Raw genomic sequence first — 24,875 nt, 5'->3', positions numbered from 1 at the left:
TGACGGCGTCTTTTCTGTATTTGTGATTATTATAAAGATATGATTCTCAATTGTATCAGAAAATCCCTTTTTTAAATAACGGGTAACTTGAATGACTCACTTAATGTGTTAAAATACATATTTTCAAAAGATTAATATGCTCTATTTTATTTTATTTTTAAAGATTTTATTTATTTATTTGACAGACAGAGATCACAAGTAGGCAGAGAGGCAGGCAGAGAGAGGGGGAAGCAGGCTCCCCGCTTAGCGGAGAGTCCAATATGGGGCTCGATCCCAGGACGCCGGGATCATGACCTGAGCCGAAGGCAGAGGCTTTAACCTACTGAGCCACCTGGTGCGTATAATATGGTCTATTTTAAAGGAGAAATAAGAGAAAAGCAATTTCTGGTAAAATATTTATACTAATATCTAAATACTTAATCAGAACTGTCCTGTTACCTCCAAATGCACCCTAGGGGGCGATGCTACCCTCCTTAAATTTGGAGCGATTGTAATAAAGTAACATCTCACACAACTATGCTCTTTCCTTGTTGCTTTGTCTTTGGTATCTTTCTTATTTCTGTTATCATTTGTTTCATTATGTTTTCTTGTAATTGCTAGAAAATGAGTATAGGAATAGGAACAATTAAGTTTATGTCCTCTACTTCAGAAAAATTTCAGCTGTGGGATTCTGGAGGTCGATGACTAACCTAATATAGACATCCTTTAGATGCTGTTCAGACCAAAATCTTACGCATTTCTGTATCATGAAATTTTCAGCTTCTTCTGAGGCAATATGAAATTACGTCAGTCCAGACATTTGTAATGATGACATAGGGTATTTATGGTGGATCTAGATTCTTTACCTCATGGCATTTTATTTCCAATATATTTTCAGAAAAAAATTAAAATTTTTTCTGCTAAAATATCAGTGATTAACAGAATATAAAACTTCCTCCAAGATACCTTTGAGACAAGGCATTGTCCATATGATATTTATTGAGGTGAAATCTTCTGACTTAGAATATCAGAAGTCTTGCCGAGAGTATATATGAAGTTATAATATTTTATTGGGAAATTAAGTTTGGATTACTGCTTTCAAGAGTAAATTAAAAAAAAAATCAAGATTAGGTAGCTTGACTCCTTTAATCTAGTAGGACATTAAGGAGCAGCTATGTACTTGATAAACAAAAATTAAAAGTTGAGTTGAAAAATTAGGGCCATACAATTAAGGAAAATGGAAATCATACTCATGGGCATGTAATTAATTTTAGAATGTAAATTTGTAAAGCTGTCAAATTAAAATGGAATTGTAGTTTAAATATACCTGGCAATAAGTTTTTCGCTTTTGAAATACTACGAATCCTGTGACAAAGCATTAAATATTATCTACTTTCATCCTCTGGCCAATCACAGTTAGTGTAACTTATTTATCTATAGAGGCTGTGTGACAGGGAGTTTAAAAGTGTGCACTGTGGAGGTCTGAATCTGAGGTCTTACCACCTATTTGCTGTGTGAATTTGGGCAAGTCACTTCTTTGGCCTACAAAACAGATAATAATAATAATAACCACCTCTCATGAAGTTGTTGTGGGGATTAAATGGGTTGGAGTGAACACAGGTATGGGTCAGTTACAATTCTTATCACATGTGAGTGCAGACACTGACCTCTCATTTTTTTTTTTTTTTAATCTATGTATGGATTGTTCCTATTTGCCTCTGGATAATTATCCTCATGTCCTTGAGTGAATAGGCCCAGCCCCTTGTTTTTACCCTGATGTGTCCCAGCATGGATGCCTATCTTAGGCTGTGTTGCCTAGAAGCTGACCTTGAGAGGATTTGTTTCCGCGAACATTATTTATTTTGAATTTTGCTCAGAAAACCTGGTAGAATGTTGGGAAGCCAGGACCAGAGAGGCAGCAGGCCCAGCAAGGGTGTGAGTGACATCAAGCCAAGTGTCGGAGGTGCAGCTGGCTCAGGCTTGCAGGGGGCCCTGGAGACAAAATAGGCCATGCCCTGGAGGTTCCTATCAGAGCAGGGGGGCTGGTATGATCGTACTCGTCCATCCTCTGGGCATTGGTTAACTGTTGCTTCTGGGGAGACATGGATCCCCAGGCACTTTTATCTCTGCTATGGGACCTGAGTAGGGAAGAATTTTTTTTTTTTTTTAAAGATTTTATTTATTTATTTGACAGAGAGAAATCACAAGTAGTCGGAGAGGCAGGCAGAGAGAGAGAGGGAAGCAGGCTCCCTGCCAAGCAGAGAGCCCGATGTGGGACTCGATCCCAGGACCCTGAGATCATGACCTGAGCCGAAGGCAGCGGCTTAACCCATTGAGCCACCCAGGCGCCCCTAGGGAAGAATTTTTGATTGGGTTTTTGAAGATACTAGATACTGTTGTATGAGGCCACACCGGGTATCAGGTTTCTGTCTTCATAAGGAATGAGTCGACAGCTTTCATTTTGCTTCATAACTGCTGGTCACTTCTCAAATACCTATGTGGTTTGCTTTTAAAGTGGATCCTGAAAAAAAGGAAAAGGAAAGAACAGATGATAGCATTTAGTAGTTTAACTTCGGTGCCTGGGTGTAGTGAGCCTGGGGTCTGAGTCTGGTGAGCGTGGGGCAGAAGTCTGGACAGCCTGGGCCTGGGTAAACTCTGTTTCATTTGATTGCTTATTTTCTCTGAGTTGGCACTGGGAACTTCACCCCAGAATTTACAGTGGTGCTGAGAATCTCGCTGCCTAAGTAGAGAGTGGAAAGTTACACCAGCTAATGTGCTAGATCCTCTGGGCTAGGCTCCTGAAAGTCATACTTCATTTAGTCCTTAAAACATGCATGGGAGTTGGGCATTACCCTAATTTTAAGGCAAAGGAAATGGAAGTCTAGAGAGGTTAAAGCTTTATACCCAACATTGCCGAGCTAGAATTACATCTGAAGTCCAAGGCTACTCTTTGCTAGTTCCTATAACATAGGTAGTGGGGGAAAGCTTTATTTCCCAATTTCAGTTGGCATCTGGAGACACAGAATTTTCTGTCTTGGAACCATCATGGCTTTTTAGTGTTTCTGAGCCATGAGGGAGTAGGGACCCTGTGTGTGTGTGTGTGTGTGTGTAAAAGAGAAAGTCACAGAGAGCTGGGAGTCAGAGAGATATGGAGAGAGACAGAGACACATATATAGAGAAAGAGAATGAGCATAATTGATCATTGTTCATAAATATTATTCCTCTGAGTGTGAAAACCACAATGATAACTTGTAGAGCGTTGTCTGGAGGTCGTCCTCCTTTTTGTTAATTGGGATATAAGTGCACAGATACTACTTTTCGATTTAAAGGGGGCACACCCGGGTGCTTGGGTGGCTCAGTTGGTTAAGTATCTGCCTTCGGCTCAGGTCATGATCTCAGTGTGCTGGGATGGAGCCCTACATTAGGCTCCCTGCTCAGCAGGGAGTCTGCTTCTCCCTCTCCCTCTGCAGCTCCCCCTGTTTGTTCTCTCTCTGTCAAATAAATAAATAAAATCTTAAAAAAAATTAAAGGGGTTCACTCTTTGGACATAAGAAATAATAACTGGGTGAGGGATTAAGAAAAAATTCATTTATCTCATTTCGTTTTTGTTGGAGGCAAAGTAAAACTTGTGCCTTCCTTTAGCCCTATCCCTCTGCACCTGAAATTGTGCTGAATCAGGGTCATTGACTTCCTTGGTTGGTGTAGACATTTGTTTAAATGCAGGGAAATTGGACTGGGGACTGATTCTTTGGATGCCTGAGTGCTGTGCATGATTTACCAATAGCAGAATCTAAATATCCCCGTAGATGTTAATAAAGCAAGAGTGAGTCTTGAAAGTTCTTTTGGTTTTATCAGGAAGATGTCTACAAGACTAATTCCCATCCCTGAGGGGCTTGTATGCATAGAAACCTTATTCCAGGCAGCAAAAGCTCACTGGTCTCCAGTCCCGCAGGAACTGGGTAACACTAGAGAATTCGGTTTCAGAACATGCTCTTCACAGGACCTGACACTTACCTCACCAGAGCCGTTGCGTTTCTCATGTTGCTAAATACCAGAATTTCCTTTATTTGTACTGTGTTTCCCAAAGTTTACACATGATTTCCTGCTATTTAGATACATTTCTTAGAAATGTTTTCAAATAGCCTCATTGTTTATTATGAAAAAGACCTAGAAAAACAGAAAAGCATTTCCAGTCAAGATGATCACAAATGCTTGGTATGGTCTTTAAAAAACATGCAGATGAACAGTTTTTAGGCAGAGTATGCAGGATGGCTCAGAGATTTTAGAAGTGGATTTTAGATGTAAACTCAAGCCAACTCGAAAGAGGAACTGCGGGACGCCTGGGTGGCTCAGTTGGTTAAGCAGCTGCCTTCGGCTCAGGTCATGATCCCAGCGTCCTGGGATCAAGTCCCGCATCGGGCTCCTTGCTCAGCAGGGAGCCTGCTTCTCCCTCTGCCTCTGCTGCCATTCTGTCTGCCTGTGCTTGCTCTCTCCCTCTCTCTCTCTGACAAATAAATAAAATCTTTAAAAAAAAAAAGAAAGAGGAACTGCGACACCTGAAGAAAATTCCTTCTGAGTTGTTGTGGGTTTGATATTCCTTTCATCTAAGTCTCCTCACGAATATTTCTGAATTCAGACTTTCTATTACTGCACTCCTTTTTTCAGTTTCTAGAAATATGCAAGGAAAGCTTATGGAATCAATAACGAATAATAACTAATACAATTTTTTAAAAAGATTTTATTTATTTATTTGACAGGCAGAGATTACAGGTAAGCAGAGAATGAGGAAGGGAAGCAGGGTCCCTGCTGAGCAGAGAGTCTGATGGGGGGCTTGATCCCAGGACCCTGGGATCATGACCTGAGCCAAAGGCAGAGGCTTTAACCCACTGAGCCACTCAGGCAACCCTTTTGAGTGTGACTAAAGTATTTAAAATGGACCAAGCTAAAATGATTATTTTAACGGGTCCTTGAACTCTGCCTGAAAAAAAAAAAAAAAAAAAAAAGTAACAGCCTGAGCAGAACAAGGAAAAGCTTGAGGTTTACCTTTTCATTTCCCCTCATATTTTGTGATAGTGTGCATGAAGACATCGGTGTGGAACAGCAATTGTAAACCCATGCAGCAGAGTTTACAAGTTGTGAAAAAATAGGCAGTTTCTTTCAGTTACTAAGCTCAAGGAAACAGAGGAATGAAGAGTCAAGAATCAATGCTTATTTTGTTAACCAAGGGCTGATGCTAGATGAATCGTTAGCATTAGCAAACTTTGAGTGTTAAAATAGGATTCTTTTTTTTTTTTTTAAAGATTTTATTTATTTATTTGACAGAGAGAAATCACAAGTAGACGGAGAGGCAGGCAGAGAGAGAGAGGGAAGCAGGCTCCCTGCCAAGCAGAGAGCCCGATGCGGGACTCGATCCCAGGACCCTGAGATCATGACCTGAGCCAAAGGCAGCGGCTTAACCCACTGAGCCACCCAGGCGCCCTAAAGTAGGATTCTTAATTGACACTTGTTATTCTCCAGAATCCGTTCTTTCGTTCTTACTCAGTAAGAGACATAAAACGACCCCTAATTTCTACCTGGTACCTGGGTGCTTGGAATAAAGACCTTATTTTCCAGGCAGCTTGCAGCCAGCTATGACCCCGTGAATAAGTCTTGTTTGGACAAGACAGTTAGAACACAAACAGCCCTCTTGGACTGTTGGGGAGAAGCACATGTCGAAGATGGCAAAGCAGCAAAGTGGGCAGAACCTGGGTGTCTGACAACAGGGGATGCCATACTGCACCCTGTCTGATGATGACCTCTAGTCCTTTCCGTTTTTCTTTCTTTCTTTTTTTTTTTTCCTGTTCTTTTCTCTTCTCTCTCTCTCTCTTTTTTTTTTTTTTAAGATTTTTACTGATTTATTGAGATGGAGAGAGTGAGAGTGAGCACGAGCAGGGGGAGGAACAGAGGGAAAAGGAGACCCAGACTCCCAGCTGAGTAGGGAACCCCGACGCGGGGCTCCATCCCAGCACCTGGGATCATGGCCTGAGCCGGAGGCAGACACTTAATGAAGGAGCCACCCAGATGGCCCTCTTTTTTCAATAGAAATAAACTATTGTGTTGAATCAGCTTATTTTCAGTTACTCATCTGAGATACCTTGTTAGAGTCCAGGTTTACTGAAGTTAACTTTAGAAGATACATGAACTTATTTTTCTTTTTGATCCCCTGGGAGATGATTTTCTGTGCAGATTCCTCAGGTTAATAAAATTCAGTGACACATTCCCAGATCAACGACAGCTTTGAAGGCCTGGTTGACAATAAGACCTCATGTGTCAGTCCTCAGGGATCAAAAAACTCATTTGGCTAACATTTTTTTTTTATTTTAATTTTTTTAAATAATTATATATTAGGCAACTTTATTTATTAGGCAACTACTGTCTGTCACCTGAACAAATGGAATGAACAACACATATGTATAAATATATTTTGATATTAGAATGTTTCCATATTAGAAATGGGTCTAAATTTTTCAGAAGGCACAGGTCAGAGTGTAGAAGACAAAGGCGTGGTGATGGTGGTGGTGTCCGTGTCTTTGGTGTTGGCTTTAGTTGTCACCACTATTACAGATGGTTTTTCTAACAACGTGTCTCAGATGGACCCCATCAGTCACCATGGGAAGTAGAGGACGAACTCAAAGCCAAGTGCAATCCTAAGCACAGCTCTCAAGAAGCATTATTTCTCTTTTGGTCCATATGCAAAATCTGTCCAGACAGATGGCTTTGTCTAAATGGGAGACAAATTTAGTCTTATGAAAAGGCTTTGGGTAAAACAGATTTATTTCCTAAGTGGACTCTTGTATTCTTTTGAAGTTATAAACATACAAACCCAAATTTCTCATTGGCACTTCCTACTGAAATCATAGTCCCTCCCCCCACTCTCCTTTTATGATAAGCCTATGTGACTGCTGGTCCCCCTGCAAAGTATATTGACGTGTTAGCTGATTTTGAGGGGTTGAAAGTGGTTCTTTCACTGGTAAGTTTTCACAGGCTGGTTGTAGCATCTCTCCTGGACAGTGTATTTTTGGGCTCTCTAAAAGAATGCCATTTTCTTTCCCCCATAAAGTTAAAAATATTCTGCTTTTATTTAAAGCAAGTTAGGTCTCTTTTGCATAATTTTTCCTGCCTTTACTGATGTTTGCAACACTTCTCAATTGAGTACCATCTGTGAACCCATCAGCTTGCTATTTACTGCCTCTTTTCGATCATTAAGGGAGATGTTATGGCAATAATGCTTTATTTACATGTCACTTTTCCAGAAAACTCAAAGTATATTTATAAAGTTATTGTATTAAACAATGGCACCCATGTGAGGTAAAGACTTTTACAGTAAGAGAGCATTTCAACACTAGTAGGACTTACTTCAAATAGAAGGAAGTATTTCAGGGATGGCAGAGTCTAGGTATGTCTGTTATTAGGTATTCTTGTTGCTTTGAGCCATTAGGAAGTTATTATAGTGTTTCTGGTAGGTTGTGTAATGACATGAGATTGGGAGGCATTGTCTTAGATTAATGAATGAGTTTTACTTTTCTCCCAGTTCCCTCTTGGCCTCAGAATCAAAATCTTAATTATTGTGAAGTGGCAACAGGCCAATAATGTTAGAGGAAGAAGGAGAAACAAAAGAATCAGATAAAATTAATTATTAAGGATGATAAGAAGTTTCTCTGTATTATCTCTCTTCCTTTTAAATTATGACATCATCAATGTTTAGACAGCCTTCCAGTGGCCTGCAGACCAAAGAGTCCTTTGTGAAATTGCAGAAGAGGAGAATCCAGCTCCATTGCTGAAGGTATTTTATTTTATTTAAAGTAGTGTTGGACTGTGGCAATCTAGTCGCGCTTGTTTAGCATAGACAGCAATCCCTTCTGTAGTTTCTTAGTATTTTTACTGACTACCCAATAGCCTAGACCATTAGCAGGTACATAAGGAGCCTCAATTCTGGGTTAGTCCTTTTTCTATGCCTGGTTTTGAATGTCAGAAATGAAATGTCCTCTGTTAGCAACTCATACCACCTCTGTAAGTTAGTTCAAGAATTTTGGGCTCCCAATTTAGATGATGCAAGCTGTTGCTGAATTGAGTTTGAGATCTATCCGGTATTTATTATGGAATTAAAGTTAGGATCATCAAAAAGAGTTTATGGTGTTTAACAGAATTCTGGCTGCTATTTGACTTCATAATTTATATTTTCTCTTCTTAAGTTCATTAATTAATCTGCTCAGGTTTTGTTTATAAATGAGCTTAATAGTGGAGAATCAAATGAACAAAAATGAGGGGGCAGCTCTAGGCATCTTTCTCAATAAGAATATAAAGTTTATGGCAAATTTGGGAAAGTGGAGTTTCTGTATTTTCATTTCAGTTGCTCCCCAGGAGACTGAAGAATACATGTGGATTTGTTTGATGGAATTTTGTCTCAATTTTCTGTTTCTGCTGGGTGAGGCAGCGGCTTCTGGACCTAAGGCTAGTCCAGGTGCATTGAGAGAGGGCTCAGTGAAGACCATCGAAAGCTGACATTAAGTTTTTGTTATTAGAACAGCAGTGAGACCAAAGCCCATGTAAGCCCCAAGGCAATTAGAACAGAGCTTCCCAAATTTAATTCATTTGTGTATTCTCCTCTCATTTTTGCCATATGTATTCGCAACTTTCATTCTTTTTTTTTTTAAGATTTTATTTATTTATTTGACAGATAGAGATTATAAGTAGGCAGAGAGGCAGGCAGAGAGAGAGGAGGAGGCAGGCTCCCCGCTGAGCAGAGAGCCCGATGTGGGGCTCCATCCCAGGACCCTGGGATCATGACCTGAGCCGAAGGCAGCAGCTTAACCCACTGAGCCACCCAGGCGCCCGCAACTTTCATTCTTAACTTACTCATTCTCCTTTAAATCCTCACAGTTTGGGTACTTAAATTATTTTAAAAGGAAATTTTATATTACTACCCACAAACCAGAAAAACCCTCTTTGAAAATAGGTGGTAACTCGGGACGCCTGGGTCCCACGTCGGGCTCCTTGCTCAGCAGGGAGCCTGCTTCTCCCTCTGCCTCTGCCTGCCATTCTGTCTGCCTGTGCTCTCTCTCTCCCCCTCTCTCTCTGATAAATAAATAAAATCTTAAAAAAAAAATAAAATAGGTGGTAACTATAAAAATAAGTAGACTGAAAACCAAAAAAAGCTAGATGATAAAGCTAGATGATGTTACCTGGAGGCTCAGCGCCTGACAACTTCTTTCTTCTGTTAAGACAAGAATGGAGGGATGTTAAAGACCTGCTAGCACCAGGCTGAGATTTTTCTCATTGATATTAGGAAATTGAAAGGTGAAAAGCTTGCCAATCCCTGGGTCAGAGATTTTTAATGTACTGTTACCACCTAAAATAATAGCCCAGATCATGTTTTGAGAAATATAGGGTTAAAAAAAATCAAATAAAGAACATGGATCTGAAAGCCTAGTGAACTCAATAATTCATTTATTCATTCAACTTATCATGTGCCCCAAACTGAGATGCAATTGATCAAAGCACACAAATCCTTGCCTCTGAGGACTTACCATGAAGCCCAGAGCTTTCTTTTCAACCTCTTCTCTCATTCAAACACTCCTGTCCACCCACCTCCAACCATGTCCTTGTTTTCTCTCCCAACTCTTCCTGCTTGTTACCCCAGTCCAATGCAATTTTACTGTGGCGACTAGAAACTCTTTATCTCTTCTAACAATCAGTCTGTTCCCTTCGTCTAAGGCTCAATCTTGGAATACATCTTGATCTTGTCCACAGGCAGAACTTCTCCAAATCTCTAGCAAATTTAAATAGTATTTCATGTTTCTTATGCCATTCCTGCAATTCCTATAAGATCAGGAGAATGAGAAGGCCAGGAGACACATCTAATAAATATGAGGTCCACGGTCCTGGTCATTTTTTTCCATTTGTGCTGCTCTTTGATCGTGAGTTAGTTTTAATCCAAAAATATACTCTGGGGCCTAGACTAAACAATTGGGTCACATCAAGTATCTAAACATCGCCTGGTAAAATTACTTCACTGAAGGTGGTTCATAGAAAAGACATTTATTTTATTAATATGGTTTAATATGCTAGTAAGTGCTTTTCTAGGTTTCCATGTAATATCTTGCCTTCAGCGTTATCATGAAGCCTGAGAACATCTTCAGAGTTAATACCTGTGATCTCCCCAGTTAACTGTCAATTTTCCCCATTGAACTTAATCTCATTGTAGATTAGCCGATGTCATGAGAATTTAATAACAAGGATTATGGCTTCATGTTCCATTTGTCAGAGGAAAGCAGTTATGGCCAAGACCAGCTGTGTTCATAGGTCCCCCTCATCTTTATTGGAACAAATATAAAGAACTATCTGTAGTTAGAATGTGGAACCTCCAAATTCCCTTTGTTGTTCTGACTAAACTTCGGTATAATTATAGAAAGTGTTTTGAGAAGGGGGTATACCTATCCCATTAAGCTTTCTGAATTTAGATATGATAAATTTTGGCATCCTCCAGGGGAAGAAAAAAATCTTAAAAACTCTGATGAAAACAAACCCGTGAGTAAATTTAATAAGTAATGGCAGTGGTAAATTCCAGGAAAGAAGAACTATTTACAGTGTATGCTAGGAATATTTAGAAACAATACTAGGAAATATGAATGTGCTAGAATGCATGAGTAATACGTATTTTTTTTTTTTTAAGTTTTCAATGGCATCAGTGAGCATGCATCTGTGGTCTTATTGAAAGGGAATCTGTCTTATTGCTTTTTGAAAGCTTTATTGTGTGTGCCTTCAATTGTAAATTCCTCTGGGGCTGTATGTAACCATATATGTCTGCTAACTAGAGTCATGTCCCCATCACAGTAGTCAATAAAAATGTTAACTGAGAGAAGCTGAATTGCTCTCTTTTTATTTGTCTTTTTCTTCAGGAGAGATGATACAGGCTGCCCTCTTGCACTTTATTAATGATAATAATTTGGAAATGAAGACTTTGCATGGCATGGAAGACAGCAGGAAACAGTCACACAGCTTAGATTGGAAAGACAATAAATATGTGTTTGTTTGCTGCCAGATTATCCATCAACTTAATGCAACTCTGCAATTTCTCACTTTGCCCTAACAGCGTGTTTATAACAAGAATTTATATTTCTCCCATCTCACTCCTCAGTGTGTGTGACTTACGTTTCTTGTAATGGCTGCTTTCTGAGTGTTGTGATGATGGAGGGGCTTTGACATCTGGTGGAGTTTCCTCTAAACACCTTAAGAGAAACTCATGTAGGCATTTCTTTTGGGGCATCCCAGCAGGAACCTGTCAGGCTGGGGAGCCTCCTGCTCTTTTGAGCTGGAAAAATGCCAGTAGAACACAGTGTCAGAGGAATCATGCCAAGAAAATATTCTCGCTATGGGTAGCTGTGGAAAAAGGACGGTCTGTAAGATGGAGTAGTTTCTCAGTAATTCTCTGGAAAGGCAAAAGATGATTTCCCAGCACTAGTTCTTTGGACTAAAGCCCAGGCTTCCTATGGACATACCATAGCAAGAATCCCTGGCAACATAGCGGGGTCTTAATTATGCCAGCATACACTTACAGAGGCATCTATGAAAAGGAAGGACATTGACACAAGGGCAATGGCAAAGTAATGACTATTTTTAGATGACATTTAGTGTATGTATTTTCTCATTGGAAAAGGAATCTCTGTTTACCATAGGATTTCTTAGATTACTGTGAAAAATGTGTTAACAACAAATGTCAAACAAAGATCAAAGAGTTAATTTACTGGTGATTTGTTTCCATTCAAATCAAAGAAGGTAAATTATTGATTTATCAAATTGAGAAATATGTTAATGTAATTAAATTAATAAATTAGCATATTAAGTATATTAATCTAAAAATTATTTGAAATATTTCATTTCAAAGATATCAAGAAAATATTGAATTGTTCCCAAAATGCCATCCTTTGGGTAGTGTAAAAGTTTTTGTTTGTGCTTTTTGTTTTGCTTTTTAATTCTTTAGGCCTTTTTTTTTTTTTTAAAGATTTTATTTATTTATTCGACAGAGAGAGAAACAGCGAGAGAGGGAAGGTGAATGGGAGAGGGAGAAGCAGGGTCCTTGCTGATCCCATGCAGGGCTCCATCCCAGAACCCCGGGATAATGACCTTAGCTGAGGGCAAGTGCTTAATGACTGAGCCACCCAGGCGCCCCAATTCTTTAGGTCTTAACAGTATGCACAAGCTAATATCAGCCAAGGTATTGAGGAATTCTCAGTGTATATACTCCTCTTTATTTAGAAATAAATATGAGCATGTAAGAATTTAAATTTGGGGTGTTGAAGATGGTAGTTGTTGATCGAATGCACCTGGGGCTAATATGCACTGAAAGTGAAGTTGGGTGAGTTCAGGAGAGGTCTTGATAGCAAACTGACAGTGGATTATCATAGTCATTTGCCTTAAATATTTTTCAAAGAATCCTTCAGTTCTTGAAAAACCATCACCAGTGAGGGAGTTGATTGAAGGATGGGAGAAATAAGTAAAGTCTGGGGCAATTTTAATTCTTATTATCAAAGACGTTTCCATTGTATTGGACTTGAAGGCTTGCTTTTCATTTTTCTTTATGTAACCTGATATTCCTGGAAGGGTAAATAAGACAATTGAGCTATGAGTTGAGCTACAACTTTAAATTACAAGCCTAGAGCAAGTTTGAGCTTAAGGCTGGGGAGAAACTAACTAGCATGTGAGTTGTCCTTTCTCAACTCTCTTAATAGTAAATAACTCTGAAAGTAAGGGAATAAAAAGGGTAACTACACTAAGCTGGGCCAAGGTCCAGGTAGTTTGTGCTGACTTAGGTCTGCTCTGTACCAACAGGGATATATATAAGAGGAGCCATGAACCAGTTAGGAATAATAGTGTTCTTCACCTAAGAGACCCCTCCAACCCCTCTCTACTGAAGAAAAACCCAGTGGCTTAAATATTATAGAAATTTTATTTTTCTCACCAAACTAAAAGCTGGGATGTAGGTAGTTATTGGCTCAAGGATTCCAGAACCTGTGTCCTGCAAATCTCTTGCCCTTTTCTTTGTGGTCTTATGGTTGTAAGACAGCTGCTCCATCTCCAACATCATATCCATTTTCCAGGCAGGAAGAACGGGAGGGAAAAGAGTAAAGGATTCATGCTAAGTTAGCATGAATTTATTCCCTTTTCAAAAAACTGCTCAATCTATTTGTATCTCATTGGCCAAGATTGTGTTGCAGGACATCTTCAGCTTACCAGAGAAGGTGATTATTATTTTCTGGATGAGAAAATTACTAGTCCTCACTCGCTAAATTGACATTCTCTTAGAAAGGAAAATGGAAGTGGTAGGAAATTAGATAGTCATAAAAATCCTATTCATGTTAACCTCAAATAATTCTCAAATCTATTCATATTTCTTTATTTCCCTGTTACCTTATTTAACAAATTAGGGAAGAGAAGATATCAGTTAATTGAATTGATCAGAGAGTGAATCATGAGGATGTGAGATTTGACTATGAGTTGTGGAGTTATCATTTGGAGAAGAAAATAGGGTATGAATTCTAAACAGAAGGAAAGAAGGAATAAAAGCCCCAGGATGGAAGTGATCATCATACAAATGAGTGTGATTATGGTTATGGGCAAAGAGACTATTAGGAGATCAGATGTTTGGAAAATCTTGGAGGTATTTCTTTAAAAAGTAGATTGGATGGAAAGAACTGTGTAAGATACTCAGATCTGATTGCTATATAGCATTGTGAAGAGACACATGAAGCAATCCAAATTATACTCTAAGAGAAGCTCTAATTCTTAAAGTCTGAAAAAGGAGGAAACTCATCACTCAATGTAGCCCATCAATAGCTATGTAATAAGCATTTTCCATTTTTATACTTGTTATCTTTGAGGCCACCTTGAATTTTCTGTTTTTAGGGTAATTTATAGCTCATCACCTTCCTGGAACATAGGATGTACTCACATATTTACCAAATCAAATTAAAATGTATTTCCGCCTGCTCACCAGTGTTTCTGGGAATGGCCCATGGCTCTTGCTGAAGGGTCAGGTGTAGGCTGCCATGCTGATTCCTCCATACATGTCTTTTTTTCATAGATCACTTGAGTCAAAGGAAACTCATTCACAGTAGATGATGTGAACCAACTATATTTTCTCTTGAGAATGTAAGGATTTCTGAGTCTTCATAATCTCAGTCTCAGTAACAGAACTACCTATCTGGAAATAGGAAGCAGACCCAAGGGGGAGGGGAGGCCATAAATCGGGAATAAGCAGAGGAAGCAGTTTTGCATGGAGAAAAAGTGCAAAGAGTAGCAAATGGAAAGGTGTCACACCAAAAACGTCAGAGTTTCCAGTTCTTAGAGGTTTGACTTGACTTGACTTTTCCTTCAGTGAAAACATAGTGCCCTTTCAGTAAGTTTTCTTTTCTTAGACTAGCATGTATGGGTTTCTCTTTCTTGCTATCAGTTATGCTTGACGAAGACAGAAACATATTTTAATAATATTTCTCTCTATCCCGATTAGAGTGATGAGATTACGTTTAAAAGAGGATGTACTATTGATACATTGTATCTTTTTAATTGACAATTTACAATCAGTGCAACCACATTCCAACCATCTTATTCTTGCATGGTAAGTATCACCACTCATATCTAAAAATTATAGAATTGATAGTGAAGTCTTTTTAAGAATGAAAGTTCTTATCATCTCTGAAGTTCATGTAGACTGTCATAATCTACTACTAAGAACACATTAGTCCAGTTAGTTATCACAATTCATCCAATCTTAGAAGCTCTAATAATGTAGGATAGAAGGGTATAACTGGATTTTCCCACCTTTTTTATTAGGAAAGTTAGAAGGTTCTGTAGGGACCAATCAGAAGTATGTTTAGTAAAAAGACCACAAAACTGTAGTTATGAGCTACCTTCTCTATTGTTCTGAGACTTTTGGTCTTACCACAGTTATTTGCAATCACTTCCTTAGTCTGCTGGATGAGAATTAACCCATGAGCCAAATTTGACCTTGAGTGGTTCATCAGAGTGAATCCAGGGATGTTTCAAAACAAGAACTAATCACAGTAGAAGGTGTTTCCCCTGTGGCTCAGTGTAAGCAGCTGTCTGAGAGGATGAATAAAGGTCAAAAGAACTGCCATCGTCAGAGTCATATAACGTGGTTTGGTGTGGTGTTGGCTTATGGAAGTCCTCTGTGTAATAGCATTACAAATGTTTAGAGGAAAAGGACTTTTTAAAATTCTGATTAATTTAGAAATCCTCCATTGGAGGATTTGAATATTGTCTATGGTAACCTCTACCTGTGTCTGAGTCATAGCTCCGTGGAAAACTGAGGTTTTTAAGAAGTAGGGTGAATGGATACAAACCTCCACTGTTCTGCCCCTGAATACAGTAGAGCTTTATTTGGATGAGGGGGAAGGACATAGCACTGCCCTTGAATTGGATAAGGAGCATCTAGAGGCTGCAAGTCAACTCAAGGTTATAGGACCTATGTGGGGGCCTGAGATGTATTGAGGAGATTGGAATTGAAGGCACAAGAAGAAATTCTCCTTTCTCACAAAATCCTTTTATCCCCTATCCCAACCCCTCACCCCTGGCCCCGCCACTCTGTTCTGCTTGCTTTACTGAAGAGATGAAGAATGGTTGTGCATCGAGCACCTGCTACAGCCCACGTTTGGCTTTAGATTCTTCCCTGTCCAAGGGCCGGCCAGTCTACCAACAGTCAGGGAAACTTGGATGACCCTGCGTAGCAAAGTTGTTCGTGGGGGCCTAACTGGTGTGAGCTGCCCATCAGCAGGGAAAAGTCACCCACGTGATTTTGGAATCAGGAAGGTAATATCTATTAGGAGGTCTTAGAAATAATAAGTAGAAAAGCTGTCATTTCCTGTGGCTGGGCACAGTTATTTTTGATAGTTTAAACTGAAGTTAATGTTTTTCTTTCCAATAAGTTTTTCAAAAGAGAGGCAGAGAGAGAACAAATTTCTGAAAACCTGACTCCTTGAAAATTATTTCACTAATGTACACTAACAGGTATCAGATTTGGTGGCTTTCTAAGAATCATCAATTACATATTGTAATTGTTCTCAGGTTGTTAAGTCCAGCATTTTATACATGAATCTGATCTGTCTTCCACCTTCTAGAGGGCTGAGCTGCTAATAGTTTTATGCTATAGGAGTTCAACCTTTGCATCAAAATGTATGTGCGGTGTTTGCATACAGTGTGAGTGGGTTATTTGGTTGTAGGAGTTAGCAATGTAGTCTGTTTGCTGTAAGAAGAGGGAATGGTTAGCCTCTCTTGGAAGGGGTTAGCTCTCACCTGTAGTCTACATTATTACAAATCTTTTCTTTAGACATAACTGATAAATTGAGTACCCATTTGTATTATAGTGGGCTTGTAGAACTTGAAAGAACTAGAGAGTTTTAGGTTTTTATTAAAACTAAAATTTTTAAAGATTTTATTTATTTATTTGACAGAGATCACAAGTAGGCAAAGAGGCAGGCAGAGAGAAAGGAGGAAGCAGGCTCCCCACTGAGCAGAGAGCCCAATGCAGGGCTTGATTCCAGGACCCTGAGATCATGACCCGAGCCGAAGGCAGAGGCTTTAAACCACTGAGCCACCCAGGCGCCCCTTAAAACTAAAATTTATTGTAACTTACTAAACACAGATTATAGTGTGGTAATCATCTCTCTTAGAAGCAATATATGAAAGAAAATATTACCAAAATTAGTCTTTATTTATACTTTCTTTTTTCATTTTTATTTTCTTTCATTTAATTGAATATTCTGAAGCAGTCCTTAAGAAATTAATATGCTTTGTCAAGAAAGATTTATATAAGCACCAAAGAAAATCTATTTTTATTTTAGAGAACAGATTTTCTAGTTATGTACTTTACATTCAGAGAATTTATGAAGGATAAGGTTTTAGGCATGTTTAAATTTCTTTTTAATAGGAAAATGAGGTTGATTTCCCATGTGAAGACTTACAAATTTTTATACATTAAGAAAATTATTATGTAACTATGTTTTGTTATTTTAAGAATCATATGTTATTTGGAAAGTGGGAGAATAGATGAATAATATTATCCCTGACAAAAATACTAAAAATAAAGGTAATCATCAAACCAATGAACTCCTTGTAATTCAAAGAAAAATCTGCTGTGTGATTAATTTACAATAGATAATTTAACATGAATTACTTCATTGGAGTGTTAGTTTTTCTCTAGTGGTGAGTTATTAGTCGAGATAATTCAAATGGTGATTGATTTCAGGAAATTTATGGAATTTATGCCAGTGATATCTTAGAAACTCATACATTTTTCATTTCAATGAGAAAATTAACACACTTGGTGAGAGTTTATTCACTTTTTGTGTAATAATAACCTTATAATATCCTTTGATATAGCAGAGGGTTTCAGTTTTCTAAATGGACATAAACTAATGGCAATTAGTGCTTGCAATTAGTCTTTTCCCTTTTCAGACTGGTACAAACTAAATTTCTTTATATTTGAGAATCAGACATGTATAGGACAGGATGTTCCTATTTGATATTTTGTGCTTTCTCATTTTCATGCACTGCTAAGATATTTTTTTGTGCTCTTTTGGCAAAGGGAGAAGTTAACATAGCACAACTATTTTTTTTCTGACCTCATTTTATCCTTTTAAAATCTCGGTCTTGGGCCTCCTGGGTGGCTCAGTTGGTTAAGCGTCTGCTTTTGGCTCAGGTCATGATCCCAGGTTCCTGGGACCAAGCCCCCCATCAGGCTCCCTGCTCAGTGGGAAGCCTGCTTCTACCTCTCCCACTACACCTCTTGTGTTGTCTCTCTCTGTCAAATAAATAAATGAAGTCCTTAAAAACAAAAACAAAAAGACCCTACTCTTATGCTGCATCAAAGTGGCAAAAATTAGAAGGACCTTAATTCATTTATTTAATTCATCTATAGTAGATCTAGAAAACATTCCTAAGCCCATATATCATAAGTTGAAGGTCATGAGTGGAAACAGCATCATAACTGGTCTTTCTTTACTCCCTCAAGCTTGTGTACTCCTTATAGAGTTCATTTTGATTATACAAGAGTCTACAAGTAGAACTAAGGTGGTTACTTTTTTTTGTACTGTAAAAAAAAAAAAAAGAGGGAGATGAAACAATTTTATTGTTTGCCTTATTAACTATAATTTAACCTCAAGAATTTCTATTCAAATGTTTATTTCTTTGTAACTTCTGCTTCACCAGGCATTTTGTCTAGCAATAAAATTGTTTTTTGGCTAGAAGTTAATTTAATGTTGTATAATATCATAAGCTACCTGTCAGTTTATTGCTTATTTTTAAATTTAAGTGCTCTTTCCTTGGTGATGCCACAATTCAGTGAACATTTGTGCAGCATTTATATGCTAAGAGCTATGTGGAAAAGAAATAATAGGAGATCATAATATAGCAGGGGAAATGTCTGTATTTGGTGACAGTAACATGCCCATTTCAGTGAAATGGGCAAGAAAGGCAAACAAAATAGATGATTAAGAAATATAGCATTAATTTTGATTGAGGCTTTGGAGTACAGGTGACATTAAAAGGAAGTTCCCAGCGGAAGTAATTGTGTAAACAGGACCCTGAAAGACACATAGGATAGGGGTAGGAGCTTTCTAGATGTGGGCTGGTGGCTGGAAATTGCCTGACATAAATTAAAGTGTGGCCATCGGTGAGTCTCAGGTATATTTAGAATCATTAAATAATCCATATATTGGTAAATTGAGGCTAGACTACACAAGTGATTGAAGGCCGTGCTGTGGTATCTTGACTTCATTCTGTGAATATTAGGGATTCTCTGAAGGCTTTTGAAAAGAGGAATCATCTTTAAGGACAGTAACTCTGATGGCAATAGGGGAGATGTAGGGAGAATGAGAAAGGAGGAAGGAGGAGGGGCCCAGACACATGGAGATATTTATTGGGAGACTAACATTAGTTCAGAGAGGGACTATGGATTAAAATGAGAATTTCATGGTGATAATGGGCTTTGGAGTATTTTAGCTGAGGATTGATGCCTGATTGACCATCAAGGAGAAGGAGGAAAGAGGAAAAGAGAGGAGCCAAAAAATATCTTCTTGGCATTTGGACTGGGAGCTTTTAGCTAAAGGTGGGAATTTTGGAAGACAGTGGGTGAATAAAAAATTCCACTTTGGTCATACTGTACATGGCAATTAGTAGTATGTCCTTGTGGAACAGTCATGCACTGTGATAGAAGTAATAGTGATGAAGGTCTAGATAAGTTAAATGTCTCCTTATAGTTGAAGAAAACACACACACACACACACACACACACACACACACACACATATATATAGGGAACAATTACAGCAAAATAAAAGCAAAGGGGAGGGGCACCTGGGTGGCTCAGTGGGTTGAATCTCTGCCTTTGGCTTGGGTCATGATCTCGGGGTCCTGGGATGAAGCCCCACATTGTGCTCTCTGCTCGGCGGGGAGCCTGCTTCCCCCTCTCTCTTCCTGCTTGCCTCTCTTGTGATCTCTCTCTCTGTCAAATAAATAAATAAAATCTGTAAGAGCAAAGACGAGATGACAGAGAACAGGCTCATGAAAACAAAGAAGAAGTGGTTCACAATGATTAATGCTATAGATTGAAAAGTGGATTGAAACTTGAGAATTTATTGACTTTTCTGATGAATATATCATCAGTGCCTTATAAGAAAGTAATTTTTAGGTAAGCTAGAACATTCTAATTAGGGATGGTAAGTACTTTTTAGATGTGTTTACTTACTTAGGAAAGTTTCAAGATGAACACATGTGGTACCTAATTCCATGTCTCACTATGGTTCTTGCTCCTGACATCCGTTATAGATGCATGGCTTTAGGAGTGGTTGAAGTTCCAGTTTCTCTACTTGTATGTTCCTATTCATGTCATTAAAACTCTCAAAGCCTAAGTTTCTTCATCGGCTAAATGGAAATTATGTAATGTCTACCTCAGAGAATATTGGGAATGATTAATGCATTGAAAATGTTTTATGAATTGTAAAGTAAGGCCTATACAAATGTTGCTGTTACAAAATCTCTGTTGACTCTTGATGAAGTGGTGGATACAGAATGACAAACTTTAATCTGTTTCTTGTTGTTCCAAGGACTGATTCTTCTTTTTCTTACTTTGGGATGTGTTAGAAAGTGATTCCATCTTACTTTATGTAGGAAATCTGGGGTCATGTTTCTGGCATCTCTTGTCCCCCCGGTTTTTCTAATCATTAAATTTTGTCCTTTCTTTTCTTTTACTTTTCATTCTTATTTTTCGCCTTCACCTTCTTTCTCCTTTTCAATCATATTTTTATTAATATATTCAGTAAATGTTTGTTGAGCATCTATTATATGCTAGAAATTCTTTTGGGGGATCTGAGCATATGCTAGTCTGTGTGTTTACCAGACAGTTTTATGAGAATCTGCATTTACCCCTCTCAGTTACTCTATCTCATTCTGACAGAGCTCATTATTCATATGGTAGACCTCAGCTTACTTCAGGCTATTTCTGATCTAATTCATTTTTTCTAGACTCTGATCAATTTAATCAGAATTAGCTAAGATATTTAAATAGCATTCTGAAGAATGGGCAGAAAGTTTCTAATATCATCTCTACAGTGATTTTCATTAAATCAGAATACATACATCTCCCTGTATGTGTGTGTTAGAATTTGAGGGGAAAAAACTTTGAAATAGATATTTCAGCCAGGAAGTCAAACTTCTGTCTCCCTCCCATATTCCAGAAGTATGGTCTTTACTCCCCACCTTTATTGTCCTGTACTGAGGAATGTTTCTGATGAAAATTGGCCAAATTCTTCAGTATGTTAGAATTAGTGAAAGAAAAAAGGCTGAGATTCATTGGTTGGTTGGATAGAGATTGTATGATGTGTACATGTCACTGGGTATAAATATATAATTTGATGTATATAATGAACAGATTTCTAAAGTCGCATATAATGACATTTAGTAAATTAAATACTTAAATTGTAAATGTAGATACAATTCAAGTTCTCTGACATAATATAAAATCTTCCAAGTGTATTTTTAAAAAGAATCTATACAATGAAGGATATAAATGTCTTTTTATCTTTGTAATTCCATGATTCCTGCTAGTTAGGGATTCTTCTGATATTTTTTCTTATAATTTTTTTCTTATAGTAACAGCTTCATTAAGACCTAATTCACATATCATACAATTCCTCCATTTTAAGTGTAGAATTCATTGGTTTTAATATACTGGTAGAGTTGTCCCACTGTCATCATAATTTGGGAACATTTTTATCATTCCCAAAAGAAATCCCGTATCTGTTAACCCTCATTCTCCTGACCCTTAGGTAACCACTAATCTACATTCAGTTAGTATAGCTTTCCCTATTCTGAGCTTTCCTGTAAGTGGAATTATATAGTATGTTGTCTTTTGTGTCTGGCATCTTTCATTTAGCATAATGTTTTCAAGATTTACCCATGTTTTAGCACGTATCAATATTTCATTAATTTTTTATTGCCAAATAATATTCCATTATATGGATATAGCACACTTTATTTTTTTCCATTCATTAACTGTTGACCATTTGGGTTGTTTCCACTATTTGGCTATTAGAAATAATGTTGTTCTGAACATTTGTGTTCATTTGTATATGCATTTTCATTCTCTAGGATATATAACTAGGAGTAGAATTTCTGGGTCATACTGTATCTCCTTGTTTAAACTTAAAATTCCCAGTTTCCCAAAGTGAGGCATCCTTTTACATTCCCACCAGCCATGTATGAAGATTCAACTTCCTTCTCAACATTACCAACATTTGTTATTTCTGTCTTCTTGATTATAGCCATCTTGCTGTGAAATGGCATCTCATGGGGGTTTGGTTTGCATTTCCCTCATGGATAATGATGTTGTGCGTCTTTTTGTGTGTTTATTGGTCATTTGTATTCCTTCCTTCCTTCTTTCTTCCCTCCCTCCCTTCCCCTCAGTCTTCCTTCCCCCCTCCCTCCTTCTTTCTTCCTTCTTTCCTTCCAAAAGATTTTATTTATTTATTTATTTTTATTTGACAAACAGAGATCACAAGTAGGCAGAGAGGCAGGCAGAGAGAGAGGAGGAAGCAGGCTTCCTGCTGAGCAGAGAGCCCAATGCGGGGCTCGATCCCAGAACCCTGGGATCATGACCTGAGCCGAAGGCAAAGACTTTAACCCACTGAGCCACCCAGGCACCCCCCAAAGTAAAGTAAAGGCTCCACCTAATGTGGGGCTTGAGCTCACAACCCCGAGATCAAAAGTTGCATGTTCTATTGACAGCCAAGACAGACACCCCTTGTATATCTTCTTAGAGAAATCTCTATTCATATCCCCTACCTAATTTTAATTGGCTCATTGTCTTTCTATTATTTAGTTTTTATTATTGAGTTATAAAGTTTTTTTTCTTTATTCTAGATACAAGTTCCTTATCAAACATATGATTTGTAAGTATCTTTTCCTCTTTTGTGGGTTATCTTTTCGCTTTCTTCATGATATCTTTTGAAACACAAAAGATTTTAAGTTTGATGAAGTATAATTTTTCTTTTCTTGCTCGTGCTTTTATGTCCTAAGAAATCATTGCCTAATCTAAGGTCAGGAAGACTTATACCTGTGTTTTCATCTAAGAATTTTATAGTTTTAGCTCTTACATTTAGGTCCGTGATCCATTTTGAGTTATTTTTTGTTATTTGCTGTGAGGTAGAGGTACAATTTTATTCTTTTGTCTGTAGATATCTGGTTTACCTTTGTACCATTTGTTAAGTAGACTATTTTTCCTCCTGTCAAAAATTAAGTGACCATAAATATAAAGATTTATCTCTAGACTCTCAATTCTATTCCATTTAACTATTTCTATCATAACAGTACTACACTATCTTTTTTTAATTTTTAATACTTTATTTATTTATTTGACAGACAGAGATTACAAGTAGGCAGAGAGCCAGGCAGAGAGAGAGAGGAAAGGAAGCAGGCTCCCTGCTGAGCAGACATCCTGATGCGGGGCTCCATCCCAGGACCCCCGGACCATGACCTAGGCTTTAGCCCACTGAGCCACCCAGGTGCCCCAGTACTACACTATCTTGATTACTGCATCTTTGTAGTGACTTTTGAAATTAGGAAGTGTGAGTAGTTCACATTTCTTCTTTTTCAAAATCGTTTGGATATTTTAATCTATTTGAATTGCTGTATGAATTTTAGGATTAGCTTACCAATTTTTGTGAAGAAGCTAATTGGGATTCTTACAAACATGGTAATGAATTCTAGAGCAATTTGAAGTATATTGCCATTTTAACAATAGTAATCTGATTCATGAACATGAGATAGCTTCCATTTATTTAGGTCTTCTTAATTTCTTTCAACAATGTTGTATAGTTTTCAGAGTATAAATTTTACATTTATTTTGTGTATTTATTCCTAAGTATTTTAGTCCTTTTGATGTCATTATAAATGGTACTGTTTTAATAATTTAATTTTTGAGTTACTCATTGCTACTGTATAGAAATACTATTGATTTTTATATATCAATCTTGTATCTTAAAGCCTTGCTGAACTTAGTAGTTCTAATAGTGTTGTAGTGAGTTCCTTAGAATTTTCTATATAGAAGCTTATATCATCTACAAATTGAGATAGCTTCACTACTTCCTTTCTAGCCTGGATGCTTTTTATTTTCTTTTCTTATTAATTGTGCTGGAAGAATCCCCAGTGCAAAGCTGAATAGAAGTAAAGAAGAAGATGTCCTTGCTTGTTCCTGATCATAGGGAAAAGTATTCAGTCTCTCACCATTAAGTATGGTGCTAGCTATGGGTTTTTCATAGATGTCCTTTATTATAGTGAGTTTGTTCCCTTTTAATCTTGGTTTGTCAAGGCTCTCTTTGTTTATTCTGCCTGAAATGCCCCTTCTTCTCTCTTCTACCTCCTAAATTTTCTCAGATTCTCTAATACTGGCTTAAATGTCTCCATTTAATAAAGCTAATCCTCTCCTTTTTTCTGCTTCTGACTTGTAGGGTTATAAGTCATAAAGGAATGGAAGAAACTGACTTTGATTAACTTTTAAAAGACTTTATTCAATTTAGAAAATGTCCAATTTTGAATTCAAGTCTTGAAGATCCAGAGCCCTCACAGATAATTCCATTTAACATGTCATGTGATTTTCAAGCACAGAACTCAGTGGAGATTTGCATAAGCAGGAATGCATTTGCAAAGTAAAAATTGATGTACATCTATTTGTGTAGTTAGTAATCAATGCACTTGCAAAATTCTAATATTACTATGTCCTGGACATAGAAGATCTAAAATGATGAATATCCTTCAGGATAAAAGAGACTGTGAACTATCTGATCCAGTGACATTAATTTTTTAGTAAGATGGCATATTAATTGAAAGCTGAAGATGAATGATTTTTACTTGCTTGCATATTAAGTCACAATTCACTTCTCCCACTGTTCTTCTCAAAGAGTAAAATGTTGGGTTTTTCCTTCACTTGGGCAGGTTAGCTTTTAACATAGATTTACTGGCTTTCTTTAACTCACTCATTCACTTCCTTAGCAATTCATTTATTCAATTGATTTTTAAAGTGTGCATTTATACTAATTTCTGCAGGAGATGTAAATAAAAACAGAAATCCTTGTTCTGCAGAAATTTATAATTTATGGAAAAAATAACATAACATGGGCTTCCAGTTCAATATGGCAGCATATGTGTCAGCTTCCCTTTTTTGCCTTAACATACACACACACACACACACACACGCACACACACACACACACATACACACATACACACATGGACTTACACACATCAGCACAAAGAGGACGCAATATGGGAAAACAGATACAACGTAGAAT

General features: G+C 37.7%; 1 protein-coding gene and 1 long non-coding RNA gene across 11 annotated transcripts in view; both read left to right on the top strand.

Annotated features, from left to right (window-relative positions):
* MCTP1 (multiple C2 and transmembrane domain containing 1) overlaps positions 1–24,875 on the top strand; it is a 543,974-nt gene that overhangs the window by 51,552 nt on the left and 467,547 nt on the right. The window lies entirely within an intron of this gene.
* On the top strand, positions 7,498–11,038 carry LOC131832470 (uncharacterized). The gene is made up of 2 exons (XR_009354068.1): positions 7,498–7,801; positions 10,917–11,038. It is a non-coding gene; the product is annotated as an uncharacterized LOC131832470 (long non-coding RNA).

The sequence above is a fragment of the Mustela lutreola genome, chromosome 5 (genome assembly GCF_030435805.1).
Source record: "Mustela lutreola isolate mMusLut2 chromosome 5, mMusLut2.pri, whole genome shotgun sequence".
Taxonomy (NCBI): Eukaryota; Metazoa; Chordata; class Mammalia; order Carnivora; family Mustelidae; genus Mustela; species Mustela lutreola.
The sequence above is the reverse complement of the archived record's forward strand: the minus strand, read 5'-3'. Positions and strand labels throughout refer to the sequence as shown.